The sequence below is a fragment of the Schistocerca serialis genome, chromosome 9 (genome assembly GCF_023864345.2).
Source record: "Schistocerca serialis cubense isolate TAMUIC-IGC-003099 chromosome 9, iqSchSeri2.2, whole genome shotgun sequence".
Taxonomy (NCBI): Eukaryota; Metazoa; Arthropoda; class Insecta; order Orthoptera; family Acrididae; genus Schistocerca; species Schistocerca serialis.
In genome coordinates, this window is record NC_064646.1 from 418,683,430 (window position 1) to 418,702,900 (window position 19,471).

General features: G+C 36.4%; 1 pseudogene; it reads right to left on the reverse strand.

The window, feature by feature from the left end:
- Positions 1-11,632, reverse strand: part of LOC126419665 (protein HIRA-like) — a 294,055-nt pseudogene extending 282,423 nt beyond the window's left edge.
- Between the last annotated feature and the right edge of the window lie 7,839 nt (positions 11,633-19,471).

Below are 19,471 nucleotides of genomic sequence, written 5' to 3' on the forward strand. Positions count from 1 at the left end.
CAGTAATTCAAAACTACCCTCCAAAGTTGTGCGTTCAATTAATGACTCAACAATTAGAAATTTCAGAGAAAATCTTTAGCAGTTATACTGGGATGAGGTCTACAAGGAACCCGATGCTAATTTAAAATATAACTTATTTCATGATACACTTGTAAGAGAATTTGAAAACTGTTTCCCCAGGAAAGTAGTTAAATCTAATTATAAGAAACCACGCAAAAAACCTTGGCTTACTAAAGGAATAAAAATCTCTTGTAACCACAAAAGGGAACTGTATCTAACAACAAGAAAGAGTAATGACCCAGAAGCAGTCAAATATTATAAAAACTACTGTGCTACATTAAGAAAGGTTATTAAAAAGTCCAAAAGTATGTGCATCATGTCTGAGATTAATACCTCTGATAACAAAACCAAAACAATTTGGAACATTATTACAAGGGAGACAGGGCAACCAAGAGTACAGGATGATGGCATCACCATCAAAGCGAATGGAAACTTGAGAAACAACAAGCCGGAAGTCGAAAACATTTTGAATAATCATTTTTTAAATGTTATAGAGAAAATAGGATCTAAATGTTCACTAGAAGAAGCAAGGCAGTTGATGGAAGAGGCCTTACCCACACCATTTGATACAATTGAAATTCCACCCACCTCTCTTTCTGAAATTAGGAAGATAATAAACTCTCTTAAGAATAAATGCTCACATGGAATTGATGGCATTTCCAGCAGGATAATAAAAGCTTGTTCCCAAGAAATAAGTGGGATTCTTAGCCACATATGTAATAGCTCTCTGAAGTAAGGTAGACTGAAGTGTGCCATTGTTAAACCACTGCATAAAAAAGGGGATACGTCTGACGTCAACAACTACTGCCCAATCTCTCTTCTGAATGCTTTATCCAAAATTCTTGAAAAAGTAGTGTAATGTAGAGTAGCTTCACACCTTTGTAAAAATAAAGTTTTAACAAAATGTCAGTTTGATTTCCCGAAGGGTTTTTCAACGGAAAATGCTATATATACTTTCGCTAATGAAATATTAAATGCTCTGAGTAACAAGAAGTCACCCGTTGGAATTTTTTGTGATCTATCAAAGGCTTTTGATTGTGTAAATCATGGAATACTTCTAGTTAAGCTCAAGTACTGTGGTATGAATGGGACAGTGCTCAAATGGAAGAGTGCAGAAAGTTGAAATAAGCAGTTCACATAATATGCAAAAAATGGCGATTTCTCAAACTGGGAAACAATCAAGAATTGGGTGCCACAAGGTTCGGTCTTCAGTCCTCTGCTGTTCTTAATATATATTAATGACTTGCCATTCTATATTCACGAAGATGCAAAGCTGGTACTTTCTGCTGATGATACAAATATAGCTATCACACCCAACAGACAAGAATTAACCGGTGAAATTGTAAACGATGTTTTTCAGAAAATTATTAAGTGGTTCTCTGGATATGGGCTATCATTAAACTTTGACAAAACACAGTATATACAGTTCCACACAGTAAATGGAATGACACCATTAATAAATATAGTCTTCGACCAGAAATCGGTAGCTAAGGTAGAATATTCAAAATTTCTAGGTGTATGCGTTGATGAGGGTTTGAACTGAAAAAAAAAAAAAAACGCACACTGAGGATCTGCTGAAACGTTTGAGTTCAGCTACTTATGCTATTAGGGTCGTTGCAAATTTTGGCGATGTACATCTGAGTAAATTAGCTTAGCACGCCTACTTTCATTCTCTGTTTTCGTATGGCATCATATTCTGGGGCTGCACAAAAGCACGTAACTGGAGCTCATCCAAGATCATCCTGCAGACACTTATTTAAAGAGCTATAAATATTCACTGTAGCCTCACAATATATATATTCAACTATGAAATTTGTTATTAACAATCCGAACGAATTCAAAAGTAATAGCAGTGTACATGGCTACAACACTAAGAGAAAGGATGATCTTCACTACTCAAGGTTACATCTAACTTTGGCTCAGAAGGGGGTAAATTATGCTGCCACAAAAGTCTTTGGTCACTTACTTAATAGGATCAAAAGTCTGACAGATAGCCACATAGCCACATTCCATTACGAAGTGTCGTATTCATGATATATGGAACTAGTACTAATCTAATCTAATCAACACCCGTTACTTTGTTGTCCCATAGTTCTTTTAGAGCTCTGTCAAATTCTTGTTGCAGAATGTCACCTCCCTTGTCATCTTCTTCTACTTGCTCTTCTCTTCCTATTACTTCCTCCGAAAGAGGTGTTCCGGCATGTCTAAGTGCGAGGTATTCTAATTTTCACTGTTGGTAGCTAAATAGTGCTCACGAACTGTTAGGAAAAAAAAAAACGAGCTGTCCCATGTATCAGCAGCTGCCATGAAGGAGCATGTTACATTTGCATTGACAATGATTTTAGAAAAAAGTCTTACCTTGATTATAAAAATTTATAGCAGAAAAAGTGTTTGACATAATAAGTTATATTTGATGCCGTTACATAGGTTACTGTTAATAGTTTTTTTTTTTTAGGACCACTTATGTTAGTAAACCTCAACATGTGCACCCTTGGTATCTCGAATAATGTCGAGGTGGTATTCCAGTTCCCGCCAGGTGTTTCGTAACATGTGTTCCGTCACAATACCCACAGCAGCTTGTATCCTAGCCTTCAGTTCATTGACGTCAGCAACTGGTGTGATGAAGACTCTGTCATGGTATAGCACTCCTTCCAATCCACCAATCCTGACATTACTCCCCTCTCCAGACATTACGCCCCTTGACTTTTTTTTCTGGGGCTATATCAAGGACAGAGTCTTTGTCACACCAGTTGCTGACGATGACAAACTGAAGGCTAGGATACAAGCTGCTGTGGGTACTGTGACAGAACACATGTTACGAAACACCTTGTGGGAACTGGAATACCGCCTCAACATTCTCCGAGCTACCAAGGGAGTACCTGTTGAGGTTTACTAACATAAGTGTCCTTAAAAAAAAAAAAAAAAAAAAAAAAAAAAAAACTAGTAACACTAACCTAAGTAACAGCATAAAATGTAAATTATTATGTCAAATGGTTATTATTACAATCAGGGCAAGACTTTGTGCTCACTCTGTACATTTAAGTCTCATAAAAGAGTAACACATTTTACATTAGTACGCCTTGTATCCATACAGCCTATGAAGTGAAGTATTAAGACAGGCTGATTTTCACCCATGGGCAGAGTTCTACAAGGGGCCAATATCCGCGACTACTACCATATTGACATTTTCTCATCTCCTAGGTCAACATGAGGCTGCGAACAGTACACAACACAAAATAGCAACCTAGTTTTTCAAAACAATATAATGAATGATACGACTGAGTCAGGGGAAGAAGAGGAAAGGGGGGGGGGGGGAGAGGGGTGTAAGCTGAGTAACTTGATTAATTTATGTAGGCATATGTACTGACGCCATTTTAGTTTGTTAGCCAGCTGAGCACCAAGTAATTTTACACATGCTATTTCACCTTGCACATGATCATTAGTATCTATTTCTGGTACCGGAAGATTCTTTTTTACTCATTTGAAATTTCAGAACATGACCAAGTGAGGTGACACAGTGGTTAGCACACTGGACTTGCATTTGAGAGGATGACAGTTCAATCCTGTGTCCGCCCATTCTGATTTAGGTTTCTCATGATTTCCCTAAATTGCTTCAGGCAAATGCCGGGATGGTTCCTCCCTAATCCGATGAGACCAATGACCTCGCAGTTTGGTCTCCTCCCCCCACATCAACCCAACTCAGAACATGAATTTTTTTTTAGTGTGAACCTGCAGTAGGCCTATTCAACAGTCTCCTGAAATACGTATGCTATAGTCGGAGCTGCCTTTTGATGAACATGCTAATCTCTTCAAGAAGAATTAAGAGTTTTTGAACACTCCATTGAGGTCAATGTTAGATCATTTAGGTGGATTAAACTCTGAAATAGATGTAGCACTGAACCTTCATGGATTTTATGTTTACTGCTATCTTGTTCTGAGTTTAGTTTTATTCCTGTACTACTGTCGCTAGGTATCTTCTTTCTCTTATGAACCTAAGATTCCAATCTCCGTGTTGATCCTGAACTTTTAAGCATGTTCACTACACAAACAACTCATGAAGCGAAAAGTTTTTAAAATATTATTTCTTGTCACTCCAGGTCTTGAATCTTAGATAGATGAAAGCTACACAGACTGATAGTGTTATGAGGACCCTCTGTCACTGAACAGGTACAACAGTTCAAGATACTTTATTCTGGACTGGTATTTAGCACCTGCCTTCTGTCTATAGTAGTATTTGTGTGATCAATTCAGCAGAAATCTCCAAAAGATAACACAAAACTATAAAAAAATGAATTATGTTGCAATTAATCATGGAGCTTTCATTTAAATAACTCCTGATGTCTGTCCCCTATGTACAGTATTCCATAACATTGAAATTGTTTACTTTGAGCACTATCTGCTGTGATCTGGAACAAGCATTTAGTATTAATGGCTTATGTAACAAATTTCTTGTAACACTTTTCTAAAAGCAAGACTATTGCAACCTACATCCTTCTGAACCTGCTTGGTGTATTCATCTCTTGGTCTCCCCCTATGATTTTCACCCTCCACACTAACCTCCAATACTAAATTAGTGATCCCTTGATGCCTCAGAAAGTGTCCTACCACCTGATCCCTTCTTTTAGTCAGGTTGTGCCACAAATTCCTCTTCTCCCCAATTCTATTCAGTACATCCTCATTTTACTTGATCTACCCATCCAATCTTCAGCATTCTTCTCTAACACCACATTTTGAAAGCTTCTATTCTCTTCTTGTCTAAACTATTTATTGTCCATGTTTCACTAACATGCATGGTTACAGTCCATACAAATACTTTCTAAAAGGACTTTCTGACACTTAAATCTATACTTGATGTTAAAAAATTTCTCTTCTTCAGAAACAGTTGCCTTACCAGAGACCATCTACATTTTATATCCTCTCTACTTCGACAATCCTCAGTTATTTTGCTCTACAAAGAGAAAAACTCATCTACTACTTTCAGTGTCTTATTTCCTAATCTAATTCCCTCAGCATCACCTGATTTAATTTGACTACATTCAATTATTCTCCTTTTGCTTTTGATGGTGGTCATCTCACATCCTCCTTTCAAGACACTGTCCATTCTGTTCAACCGCTCTTCCAGGTCCTTTGCTGTCTCTGACAGAATTACAATGCCGTTGGCAAACCTCAAAGTTTCCATTTCTTTCCCCTGGATTTTAATTCCTACTCCAAATTTTTCTTTTGTTTCCTTCACTGCCTGCTCAATATACAGATTGAATAACATCGGGGATAGGTTACAACCCTGTCTCACTCCCTTTTCAATCGCTGCTTCCCTTTCGCACTGCTCGATTCTTGTAGTAATAATTGCTATCTGGTTTCTGTAAAAATTGTGAATAACCTTTCTCTCCTTCTATTTTACCCCAGTCAACATTGTCAAAAGCTTTCAGTGAGTCTACAAATGTTAGAAATGTATGTTTTCCTTTCCTTAATCTATCTTCTAAGATAAGTCATTGGGTCAGTATTGCCTCGCGTGTTCGAACATTTCTATGGAATCCAAACTGATCTTTCCTGAGGTCGGCTTCTACTACTTTTTCCATTCCTCTGCAAATAATGTGTGTCAGTATTTTGTAGCCATGATTTATTAAACTGATAGTTCAGTAATTTTCACACCTATCGACACCTGCTTTCTTTGGGATTGGAATTACATAATCATCAGTATTATCAAATTTATCCTTGTATGCAGCAAACACTTTTCATTCATGTTCTTTGTTTTATAGGCTATCACTTTGCATTGTTCAAATTATTCTAACTGCTATAGGCCTTTACTTACTTCAAGACTTCATATCACATCAACTGTCATATGCAGTAATTTACTTATGGCATAGTCCATATCAATACAGGAAGGCTAAGAGAAAATCTTACTTTCATCATCTCAGATGTTACTGTATTTAGCATATGTTAAAATGTCAAACTAAGTAAGAAACACACACATTTTTGTTTTCTCCAAAAAAAAAAAAAAAAAAAAAAAATCTGTTCAAAGATACAGCCCTCCAAAGATGACACTGCACATACCATTTTGAAGTTGTAAATTTTGGAAAAAAGATTTAAAATGCTGTATCTCTGGACCAGTTCCAGATATTTTGTTGGGGGTGTTTCTTATTTGAAGGATAGCTGCTTTATGATTACAAAGAAATCCTTCATTTGGACTTATCTGTCAAAGTTATTTTATTATAGCATTCTGAACTTTACTTATAATTTATGGATTTTTTTCTTTAAAAATGCGAATCCATAAAATTTTGATTTCTTTCCTGTTGATTAGTACCATATAGTTTTACATTTGCTGAAAAGGAGAGCTTCCACTTTTAGGTTGAACAGGTTCTATAAGCAACTGAAATTTTTGCCATACATAAAACCTGTTTTATTACCACATTATCACACAACAGGCTCATAAACATCAAAACCTAGCCTTATCTAACACAATTTTAGTTTTGAAAGATGAGTAAGAGATTCATTTTTCAAGCATTTTAAATTGTTCCAAAATGTATGTGAAAGGTTCGAAGACTTAAAAGCTTCACTTTATACAACTTCTGTGCACTCTGTTTTGAATTGAAATTAGACAGTCAATGAACTAAAAGTGTGTTCCACTGCTTCAGTATCTTTTTTTGATATACATTCAGGCATTCCTGTTGAACCAATAGGAACTGGAGCACTTACAATCTTCAAAACACTGAACAGGAAGTGAGCACTGATGGTGTTGTTGCTGTCCTTCTGCTGGAAACCTGTATCCAGTAGCTGGTCCATGTGTTAGCATAAAGTTCACTACAATTTTGTATACACATACACACCACAAACATTCCCCTTCTCAGGTTGTGAATCCGAATATTATCCTGCTGTTTCTAAGGTGTTTGCTGAACGAATGAAATTTCTTCTCTCTTGCTCTTTAAAGTGCATGCAATATGAGTTTGCCCATCACTTTGGGTCCAAAAACGTGTCGTCTGAATTTCTTTTGCAGTAGTAGTTTGTTTGGACCATTCTTCTTTTTTTTTTCCGCTCACGGAATTCTTTGATTTCCTCTTTGGACAAAAGAATGAGGGCTGTGGATGTGCAAGATTTCACGACTCTCGTAAAATCCTCAGCATTCTGAATTGCAGCTGTATTTGATCTCGAAAGATTGTGTTTTGTAGCATATTGCTTCAGCAGGCCTCCTACACCATCACAAGGACTCTTCCTGTGACCAGTAGCACTTAAAATGACTAGGAGCACCATCAGAAATAATGATGACCTCTGCCCCTGTTTGCAGTTGAAGAATTTTGCGCATTGCTAGCAAGGCATGTGCTGAGTCATGGCCTACGTCATCACTTATAACTGCAACACTTGTGGTCTTGTTTTGAAAATATGTCACTCCTGTAAAAATTGAAACCTGGTTATTACTCCAATGATACCCTTGTACTTCTTGTGGGAGAATTACAGACCAGTTCTCAGCAAAATCACAGTGAAACACTAAATATAGTTCTTCAGCCTGTACACACCCTTTCACTTCTTCAATGTATTGTTCTTGCAATTTCTTCAGATGCTGGTATGTTATTCCTTTCACTGACCATTTCCCAAGTTCATCAATGAGACTGTCAAAGGCAACAGTTTTCTTAATTAGTTTGCTTTCCTCCCATGTCACATATGTAATTTCTGCAGAGTTATCTGCTACGTCTTCTGGCCAAGTGGCTGTAAAGACAGTCCTCCCTTTCCAAGGCAGTTGCCAAATTCTTGAAACAAACAAGTATCTTGCTTTACATAACAGACTACTAATGACTTCACATGCCCAACAATCAAGGTGTCATATGTCACGTGCTCCAGTAAGTTCTTCAAAGTTACCATACAACGTTCAAAATTCACGCAGTACACATACAGACAGACATCTCTAGATGGGTGTGGAACTACCCACTTGGATTGCAGAGCATAAAATTTTGATCTCCCAACATGCGAAGTTGTATAGATGCTCTTATAAATTGCTATTAAGTTTCTTTAATACCACCAGTCATGTACCTCTTCACTTACATAACTTTCTGACTTTCAACTGTTACATATATAGTGTCTTTCTTGTTGGCACTCAGGCGAGAACAGTTCTACTTATCTTCCAGATAAAATGACTGCACTATTTGAACTTAAGCTGCTTCTACAGGATGAACATAGGCCTAATAGGGGTCTGGCCTTCCAAAGACTCCTTTTACAGACCTCACATTTCTTGAGTTGTCTACAGTGTACTTTGATACTGATGGAATATGGCTCAAAATTGTTTTCTTTGAAAATGTCTGTGGAACAATAGTTAAAAGTTGCACCCTTTCACAGTAGGGTGCACAATATTCAACAGCTAAATTGATATTTGTGAAAATTCTTGGCAAGAGGTGAAAGAGTGCTTTGGTTAATTTTCTTCTGAAGATGGAATTTTTACTTTGACGAGTGTGGTCAGTTTTGCTGTAGTGCATTCATCCACTGCTTTAATAATTTCTCTGAGCTTTCTTGAGGCAAAGAGCTTGTGGCTCGACTTCACTGATCACGGTTTCTAAACAGGACTAACATCTACCTCCGCAGTTGACTGATTCAGGATATTTAACTCTTTCTCTATTGATGCAAAATCTGCATCACCTGCACCATGGGAGGCTTCACCTTGTTCAGATACTATCATTGTTGTTATTCTGTTAAAACATTTAGAACACAACAATTCATCACTGGAAACATGTTAACTTTGAAACAGACTCTTCAAATGAGAACACTTATTCCCAACTTGAGTAAAGTCTGTTTTTTTGTCTGTCTTTTATATCAGTCTTTTATGGATATGCAAATAGTCAGCATACTTCACTCTCCCGTGGCCCCAGTCAGAAGACATTTCAAACATTCCTTTTCACAAAACACACTGCAACTGTGTCAACTGGCAAATTGCTCACGAAAACAGAGAACTCACTGTATGGTCTCAGATTTCTTAGAAGCATTTTCAGAAAACAAGTTAGCACTGAACAACTACAATACAGAAACCTGCAATGAACAACCACAATAAAGAAACTGACAAGAAACTACAACAAAGTGTAAGAATATCTGTAACAATGAGACTGAAAAGAAATAACTGCAACAAAGAAAGTGATAAGAGATAACTGCAACAAAGACAATCGAATTAAACATTGTAACAAAGAAATTAGTAAGAAACAACTTCATTGAAAGCATATATTACCTTTGAAAATTAAAAAAAAAATATTTTTTAAAAAATAAAACCTGTCCAACTTAAAAGTGGAAGCTCTCCTTTACACAGAAGATAGCACTAATTGGTAATAATCAACAGAAAAAAGATCTAACTTTTCTGGATTGACATTTTTGAAAAAAAAAAAATCTGTAAATTAAGAAAAAGAACTTTTACAGAGATACAGCAATTTTTTAAAAAATTCCAAAATTTGCATCTTCAAAATGGTGTTCACAGTGTCATCTTTGGAGGCCTGTATCTCAGTGGCAGAAATTTTTGTGGGGAAAACAAAAAAATACATGATTCTCACTAACTCCTGAATTTTAACATACGCTAAATTCAATAACATCCGAGACTATGAAGGTAACTCCCCTGCCTGAAGTGATACGGATTATGCCTTGTGTATTAGGTAAAAACAGAGACCAAAAAGTTTGTTGTACCATCATTCACACATACTACAGAATTTTTATGACTTTTACATTTTATAAGGTCATATTGGGCTTGGTAATGAGTTCTATACACATAGGATTTTTTTCCTCAGGAGTTAAGGAAATGAGGTTCAAGTGTGACTGAGTTCCGTCCCCCATCAACAACACATCTTTGTTAACAAATTGACCTGTAACATTAGCCCAAGGTCTAGGTTTTGTTAGAGGCGACAAATTGGCTGTGAGGCAGAGACACTAAAAACTGTGAATACAAAATAAAGGTTGTAGTTATGCCATGAAATGTAGCGCATCCCAACATCTATTTTCCCTCCACATTAACACACTTTAGTTTAGCAAGATATGTTCAGAAAAGCTATATTACATAATAGACAAATCACCAATGAAAATTTTGGAAGAATTGCATGCAGAAACAAAGGAAGTGTGGGGATGTGGGCACTAAATAACCCTTACCAAGGACTAGGAAGGACACAGCCTGTAGCAAAGACACCTGTAAAGTTACAGAATGTTTCGGTTACTCACCGGAATGTCTTCCCTTTAATAATTTCTTTACTTCACTTATAATTGTTGTGAGGCACAATTATAGTTAAAAAGACATTGCCTCGCATCTTGTTTTGATTGTAATGCACCATTACCCCAATGAAATTTCATCCGTTGGGGAAACAAAAGGCAAAAGCTAATGTAAAATGTGAACTAGCCATCTGAAGATGAACCTGTCAGTTCATAATCAATAACAGTGCTGTTTAAATAAATAAATAAATAGCACTGTAAAAAGTGGCTGGTTGCTGTAATCTACTGTGTAAGAGTCAACCCATAGGAAGTTTCAATCTATGATGTACAGAGTGCAGAACAAACCAAGCTTCATGTATATATGAGCAGTCACTTAAAATGAACCACCTGCAGTTATTGTATTATTGCAGTGAAAATTTGAGAAACCATGTGATCATTACAGTTGATGTTAATCTGAAATTTTGTTGTAAGAAATAGCTCCTTAAAAAAATGAAAGAAACAAATAGGTGTAGGCTGTAAGCGTACCTAGGTGATTATCCATTTGGCACAACATTTTCGGTATATTTTCATCATTTTCAATTTCTGGACTAACAACTGGAGCCATATTCCAAATAACAATTCTTCCAGAATCTCCACCTGCAAAAAGAAGAAATACACGGGTAACAATGCTGTTGTACACAAAGCTGGTGTAATAGTCCACAAATTGTGCTTTCTGTCAATTGATCATAAAGCAAATAGAAATAAACTAACGGCAAAGCCAACTACTGGTAGCACTGTCATGGACCAAATGTGTCAAACAAAAAACCATCTTGACAACTGTGATATTCAAAAGGTCTATGTTCTGAGAGTCAAATTTTTTGTTAACAGTTCACAGTGGCCGATGACCGTAGCAGTGTAGTCCCTTCAATCCCACAAACCAACCAACAGTTCACAATTTCTTAATCCATTTCTTCTTTTGGACATAGTTCTACATAGTTGATGTATCAAATAGCTTCAAACTGTTCATTTCTGGTTCCCTTATGCACCATAGTTTTATGCAGTGGCTAATACATTCTTAGTCCTTTGTGATCTATATGTATAAAATTAATATACTGTGCATTTGCTGCTGAATGCACACACAAATTTTTTTTAATGGGCTATAACAGAGACAAATATGTGCATTCAATTGTACTCAAGGGTGAATAAATCTATTCTATTCTTGGTGCAGTTCTTTACGAAAACACACTGATGCTACTACATCTTTCTTCTACACTTGCACCGTGGAAGTGGTGTCCTGTTCATATAAATAAATGCTTTTGGTCAAACACAAGATTTACATTTTATACCAAATACATCACATAATAGTACCTTGTCCTCCAGTTGCAAACCTGGATCCATCAGGATGGATGTCAACGGAGAAAATAGGAAGTTCTGAAAAAAATTATGGGTCGACAGAGGCGTCCGATCCCAGGTGTCGGCTTTGACCCGTGACGTAAGGGTGTTGTGTGTGATGTCATGATGGCGCGGAGTTTGGTTTGTGAGCGTGGCGTGTTTGAAGATGTCGTCGTGTTGTGGTTTGTTGTGCTCTCTGGTGGTATGTTCAGGGTTTTCGTTTGTGTGTTGTAATGGGCTCAGTTTGCTTTTGCTCATTATCCAGAATTGTTCGAGTGTCGGCTGTGTTTCTAGTGGAATTCGTTTTAGTTAGTTAACGATTTTGTGTGATGGTTAATTTAGTGTTGTTCGCTGCATATCATGTGGTAATTGTAGTAAAATTAATCGGTTGTTGTTTTTGTTCAGGAATGGATATGACTGATAAAATTAACAGTGTGCAGGTCACGAGAAGTGTTTGATCCCAATGTGTGGCTGTGTATGTTGATATTGGGGGTCGACAGAAGCGTCCGATCCACGCGTCGGCTTTGAGCCATGACGTAAGGATGTTGTCATGTGTGACGTCATGACGGCGCGGAGTTTGGTTTGAGTGTGGCTGTCTCCAGTTCTGTTTTATCTTATTTTATTTACTTTTCTGATCTGTTTGTTCTATTTCATGAGATTTTTTTTTAAATTTAAAAACACTTATTACTTATTTTAATTATCTGTTTCCTCGAATTTCTGTTTTAGTTTATTATATTTATCTTTCTGAACTGTTTGTTCTATCCCATGAGATTTTTTTTTTTTTTTTTTTAAAAGACAAGAAACACTAATCAGCTACTGAAGCATCTTTATCTTCTACGGGTTGCAGGGGTTACGGCCCCCTGGGGAGGTGGGTGGGTATTCATGCATGGCTGTCTTCACTTACACATTGTAGCTATGCAAGGCCTCTAAATTTAATTATATTTAATTTGCCCCCCACCCAAAACACCCCATTTCCCGCGCTTGTCCAGTTAGTGTCATTAGGCTTCTTGTGGAAAGTGTGTGTGTTTGTGTTTGTTTCCGCCATATTTGTGACGTCATGGGTCAAAGCAGACGGGTGGGATCAGACGCTTCCGTATTTCCATAGCCTAAATCGCAGTACAGACATTTCACTTCCTTTACTTTCGCTGTCGTTGCACTTCAATATCATTAAGAGTGAACGTGTTATCCTCATCAACAGCCACATAAAAAGTATTTACTCCCATACTCCAAATCCACAATACACTTGCACCTCTGATGAAAGCAAAACAGCACCAATCAATGATAGGCGTAACCCATCAAAGATATTAATTTTCAAATAAAACAGCAACCTGCACAATGCAAAAGGTCTTTATGACATTAAATACAATTTATTTTCATTCTGACTGAAATAAACTCTATAATAAATAAGATGCAGACCAAAGATCTGCTCATTCTGACGGAGTCTGACACTAAGACACAGAATATCAAAATATAAATAGTACAACGCTATGGAAACAGAATGACAGCAGTGCTCCTAGTGGTATGGCGGTGAACTTTGAATACAAGAAAATATGGTGCCAAAATCAGTATTTTTAATACTAAATACACGATGTAGATGACACTACATTACATTTATATTTTACGAGTGGGCGTCTTACTTTAGCGGTAAAGTGCGTGCCTGGAAACAAAAGTTTTGTGACCTTGCAAAGCAACATATTAGAGAAATCTTGATTTGTACTAAGCAACACTTTGAAGTGTGTGTATAGAGCTGACAGCAGATAAGAGACCAGTTGTGATATTGTTAATTTATAGAGTAACTACAGGGGATCTTGGAATCTTTCTCAAACAGAGTGAAGCAGTTTTGTCAAAATTGTATAAAAACACATTTCAGTCATATTAATAGGTGACTTTAATTTAAATTTCTTGACTGAAATAAGTGATAGAATAGAATTAGAGCAACTGATGAGTGCTTACAACTTAGTGCAAATAGTAGAATTTCCCACTAGGCTACCTGGCCATTCAAGTACTCTTATTGATAATGGTTTTGTTAATAAGTCTAGGCACAGCAGCTTGTCAGTCAGTCAAGTCTTAAGTGGGCTGTCAGACCATGATGATGTACTTCTTACTGTCCTTCAGTTTGATCTTAAGATAAAACTACAACCTATCTGAAAAACTTTGAGACCAGTAAATAAAGAAAGGATGTAGACATATAGGTAGGAGCAACAAGTAGTAGACTGGTTTGAAATATATAATTCAACAGAAGTTAACTCAAAATGCATTGTCTTTATTAATCAAATAACAAGTCTTTTTGAGGAAGTGTTGCCAAAGAAAAGAGTCACAGAAAACAAGTTTAACACTACATTTAAGTCATGGAATACACATGTAAAACAAAAAGAGAATTCTATAGGTCAGCCAGACTGTCTAACAATACTGACATGAAGAGGCAAGGTACGTGGACTCTAAGATGTTAAGGAAAGTGATACAGAAATCAAAAAAACATGCACTTCAAAGAGAAAATTGTTAAATTGGTTAACAAAATGAAAACCATATGGAAATATGTGAGACATGAGACTGGGAAAAGATCAACTGCCAAAGAAATTACTAGTTTAAGAAATGGGTGCAATACAGTGGATGATCTTGAAATATTGGCTAATATTTTCAATAACCATTTCTTAACAGTCACAAAACAAATGGGGTGCCTGGGTACTGTAAATAAAGATACACCTTAAGTAACAAAATGTTTGGAAAATGACAGTGAAAGAAATAGAAAAAGTAATTCTGTCTTTAAAAAGTAAAAACTCTGTTGGAGCTGATAACATTTCCACCAAGTTACAGAAATATTGTTGCAGTGAAAAAGTACAGTCCTCAGCCATATTTGTAATATGTCACTGGAGGAAGGCGTATTGCCTGACAGGCTAGAATGTGGACTTATACGACCAATTTATAGAAAGGGGGAAAAGATTGAAGCTACAAATTATTGACCCATTTCATTACTCTCAGTTTTTCCAATTGGTGCACAACAGAGTGGTTGAGCATCTTAGTAAATATTGCACCCTCAGCAGTTGCCAGTTTGGCTTTCAGAAAGGGTATCAACAGGGGATGCATTTGTTGACAATGTTTTAGAATCTATAAATAATAATATGCTGACAGTTCAAATATTTTGTGACCTGTCAAAAGCTTTTGACAGTATAAGTCACCATTTTCTTCTGAATAAAGCCAACACCCTAGGATTGAGTGGAACAGTAGGCAAATGGCTTGAATCCTGTCTATGTGGTAGAAACCAGAAAGAAATCATGGAAGTACTGCATGGTGTCTTCCAGCTGGGGCTCCATTGCCACTGGAGTACCTCAAGCCTCAGTATTGGGCCCACTTCTTTTTGTAATATTTATAAATGATCTACCACTATGCACAGAACATGGGAAACTCACCATGTTCGTTTATGACACTACCATAGCAGTTATGACAAGTGGTTTGAGACTAATGGTCTTGCCATCAATCTAAAAAAGACAAATTATACTCTTTTTTCCTCTAATACAAAGCTTGAGTCTTCCAAATTCTTGGGTCTGCATATAGGCAGCAAACTTAAGTGGCACTACCATATTCAGGATCTGTGGAAAAGGTTAAACTCAATAACATTTGCCTTGAGAAACACATCAGACAGTAGGGAGGTGACCACAACAGAAACAGCATACTTTTGCTATTTCCATAAGCTTATGGCCTACTGTAATATTTGGGGAAATCAATTGTCGACAAGAAAATTGTTCCATGCACAGAAGCGAGCCATAAGAATTATGTGCAGAGTACATCCTAGGCACTCATGCAGAAATCTATTTAGAGATCAAATCTTTACAAAAACTGCTCAATATATTTTTCCCTGATGTGCTTTGTTTCAAAAAATAGCAATTTATTAAAATCCAGTAAACTTGATATTCATTATGATGTAAAAACAAAGAGCATCGTGCAGAGGGGGGTGTTAGACTGTGGCACCCAGATTTTTAATGTCCTTCCACCAATAATTGAAGAACTGTTTGGAAACATACCCCACTTTAAAGAAAAGCTGAGGCAGTTCCTTCTAGATGGATCTTTTTATAGTATAGACGAATTTCTAAGCCAAAATGCATAACACTTCCTGAGTATGCTTTTCTTGCGGCCTTTATAATTCTTTATCATTCTTAATCTATCTACAGTGTAATTTAAAAACTGAAATGTATGTATATCTGTATGTATAACTGTATATTCATTCAGAAGTCAAGTACAGTAACTCATACGTAATGTTATATGTTAACTTATCTGTTCCTATTATTTATATGATGAGAACAATGTACTTGTGCACTAAACAATAATTTGTAAAAAACAGACTTGTTCTATATCCAGAGATATATTCTCATATGGATATATAGAACTCGAAATAAATAAATAAATAAATCAACTTCTGTAGTTGAGGTTCAGTCATGCAATATTTTGTACATGCTGTCATGGTCACCATTTAACTGTAAAATTATTTATTTCTAAAACCCAATACCGCAATTTCGATTCCGTGGCAATTATCAAGTGGAATAGCATGTGTCAAAACTTAAAACTTTTGTGACGTAACATGTCACAGATCAGATTCAGAAACTCTTGATTCATTGCATTGTTTTCTGATTGTGAGTACTTGTGTGTACTGCACTCTTTGAGTTGCACTGTCAGTATGTTGTTCCATTCTGCTTTATTTCTGCGTAAATCTGTAATTTTATGTGGAATAAAGGATTCTGTGTTTGTTTTTATCCAAAGTAAAATACAAGGTTTTTCTTTAGTTTTTTGTTTTCTTTACCTCTTGGTAAATAGTACCACACAACCACTAATATTACATATACAATGTACTGAAAATTTTAATGATTAAATAATATATTTTCAATGGTACTTTCTTGAACATCTAAGTATCTATGCCGCAATTTGAATTGAAGTAACAAATTTAAATATTGTCTTGCAGCTACAAGGTAGTGTGCATACTGTGTTTTGGACAAGCAAAGAAAATATTGTTTGAGCTGTCATGAAGATATTGTCACTGTCACAATAAGGGGAATCCAAGACTCCAATTTGGTGAATTTGGGCTGGAAAATATCAGTGATTGCACCATATCTAAATTACAGTAGTTATTAATTTCCTTTAAAGATTTCTGTCTGGGAATCAAGGTTTATGTGAGACAGATTCTTGTATTAATGCATATAAGCTGTCCTTATTGGCTACAGATGGCTTCCAACATTCTTTTGAATAAATAATAATTTTTTCCTTGATCCATGGACTGAGGTCGGATTTAGAAACTCTTGAGTGATATAAAATTCCTACTGACTTCAAACCTGATCTGCATATTCATTTTCTATGATGTCTGAAAGTCTGAGAATACAAATGAAAGAAGATAGAATTCCTTTATCATTGCTTTGCATCACCATGTGAATAATTTCAGCTGTATGTAAGTTTGTATCATAGTTCCATTTTGAATTTTTGTTGGTTAGAATAACACTTTTTGAATCTGAAATAACTGCAATGTTGCCACATCCTGTTTGTCTACCTAGTAATAGTGCCTCCTTCATGGCTATTTTTTCGGTGATATAGATGGAAGAATGTATTGGAAGGATAAATTGTTTGCAAAGTTCTATTTACGGGTCATAAGGAAGCACAGCCAACAGAACCACTGAATCTCCTTTTTGACCCATCTGTAAATATTAACAACGCCTTAGAAGAAACTTCAAAAATTCAATTCATGTCATCCTTGTTCCATTTATAAGAAGAGCACCTTGTCAGGTTACAATAAAAAGTTGTAGCATTACTCAACTGGCAACTGAATGGAAATTTAATTGGACCTCTTGAATGGCTGCTAATGAAAGGAGAGGTTGTGTAATGGGTCACTCTCCTCTAATATTACCCTTTTTTTTATAGAAATAACCTATGCCATGTATTCTCTTGATTCATTGTATAGGTGAACATTGTATCAGCTGTCTAACTGAATGAACTTCAAATGATTTCGTATGTGATGTGTTGTGTTTTGGGCTAAAATATGTAAAAAGAAATTAATTTGTTATTTCTCTGTACATACAGTTAAAATTACTCTTGTTTTAAAAATATTTGAAATTACGAAATTTCTGGCACATTTAAAATTCATGTTATTAATTGCACAATATTATGCCAATTATTAAATTTATTTCTGGATTAATTTATAAAATAATGTTATATCTTGGTGACGATTCTTCTTTTTTCAAAACAGTACATAAAAATCTTTTGCTTTGTAAACTCTTTGGAACAGTGTGAGTGCTGCAGAATGTAGTAGTAGTGGGCATGCCTCTGATGGAAGTAGACGAATTTCTAATCTTGACAACAACAAAGTGAATTCGTGTTCTGAAGTGGAATTCTAAAGTCAGTGTGATATAAAAGACTGGGATAAAATAAAAAGATATTCATAGCAAATTTTCATCAGTTATTCAGTTCAACTAGAATCCGCAACGTTATAAAAATTTCAGCCTCAAGAATGTACCCTATATTTAAGACTTGGTACCATCAACACTGAGATAATGAAGATTATTAAAAAGGTTTTCTTTTGTGCATCTTATGCCTCTCAAAGCTTTTGAAAATAATGAACCAACAGTGAATTTTAATGGTGATGTGTGGGAGGGTAAGATTACAGTTGTGAGATTGATTTGAATTTGAACTACTGACACATCCAGTGATTGTAATTGGTGTAGGAGACGATGTGAAGTAAGACCTGAGTCTTGTCTCTTCCATTGTAAGATCTTCTTTGTTATTTGAAGCCTTCTTTCTGAAAGGGGCTTTCCTACTGCTTCAGCCAACAATGCATTTATGGCTGTGGATTGCATTCCTTATTTACATATCCCAAGACAACAATATTGAAGATTATCTAGACAGAGCTTTTTTGAACCATTACCACAAAGAAAGCTTCCTTAGTCTAGTACTATTGTTATTAGTACTCTGTGTAATATCAGCAGAACAGAGAGATGAGTACCCCACCAAGCGCCGGCTATAGACTTCATTACATCAATTGATTGTTCTATTTTGTAGTCTACTTGATTAGTCCAGATTAGCTTAGATTCAGTTTTCTTCCATAGACACAAAAATTGAGATTATTCTTGTGGGTGTGGAACATGTCAGAAAGTATAAGATAAAAAACTAAAACATTTGAATATAATACTTATACCCTGATCATTTGTCGGGAGATTGTAGAAACAGGTGAATACAGTGCAGTTGTAGCGCAGATGAAATCGACACCAACATCGATGCATCCATCTTTGAACTATGCTAAGATTATCATTGGCCTGTTCTGCCATGTCAGTTCTTTGTGAGCCTTGCTTGTGTTTGGGTGAATAAATGAACTACTGCCAAATGGAGGTTGTTTGGTGTAACTAACCTGAACATTTCCCTCACTGGTGACCCCGAGTTGTAATGTCTTCCGTTTTCGCCGTTTTACTGTGTCCGCAACCTCCACGTCACTTATTTTCGCTTGTATTACATCAACACAGCATTCGAACAATGATTTAGGCCCAGCGCCTAACGCCGGATATTTTGATCGACATGCATCATGTTGCGGGCGATGTACACCTGCCAGGACTGCAACACGATGCCTCTCTCTCGACGATTGCGCCCATTTCGCTTGGCGTTTTCGAGCCTGCAACAATTAGTGAGGTTAGGAGTGTGCATGACTCTGGCTATCAAACGCCTTTGTTCCCGCCACATGTGCCCTCCCTCACCGACTGTGCAGTTACCTCTTACGGATCTCCGTGCAGTGCGGGACCAATGCTGATTTCTGCAAATGCTTTGTTGGACAACCTACCGCCGCCAGGACAACGATTTGCCACGCCCCAATCCGTGCAATACCACATGGACACCTGCCACATGGCCAGAACTGCTTTAT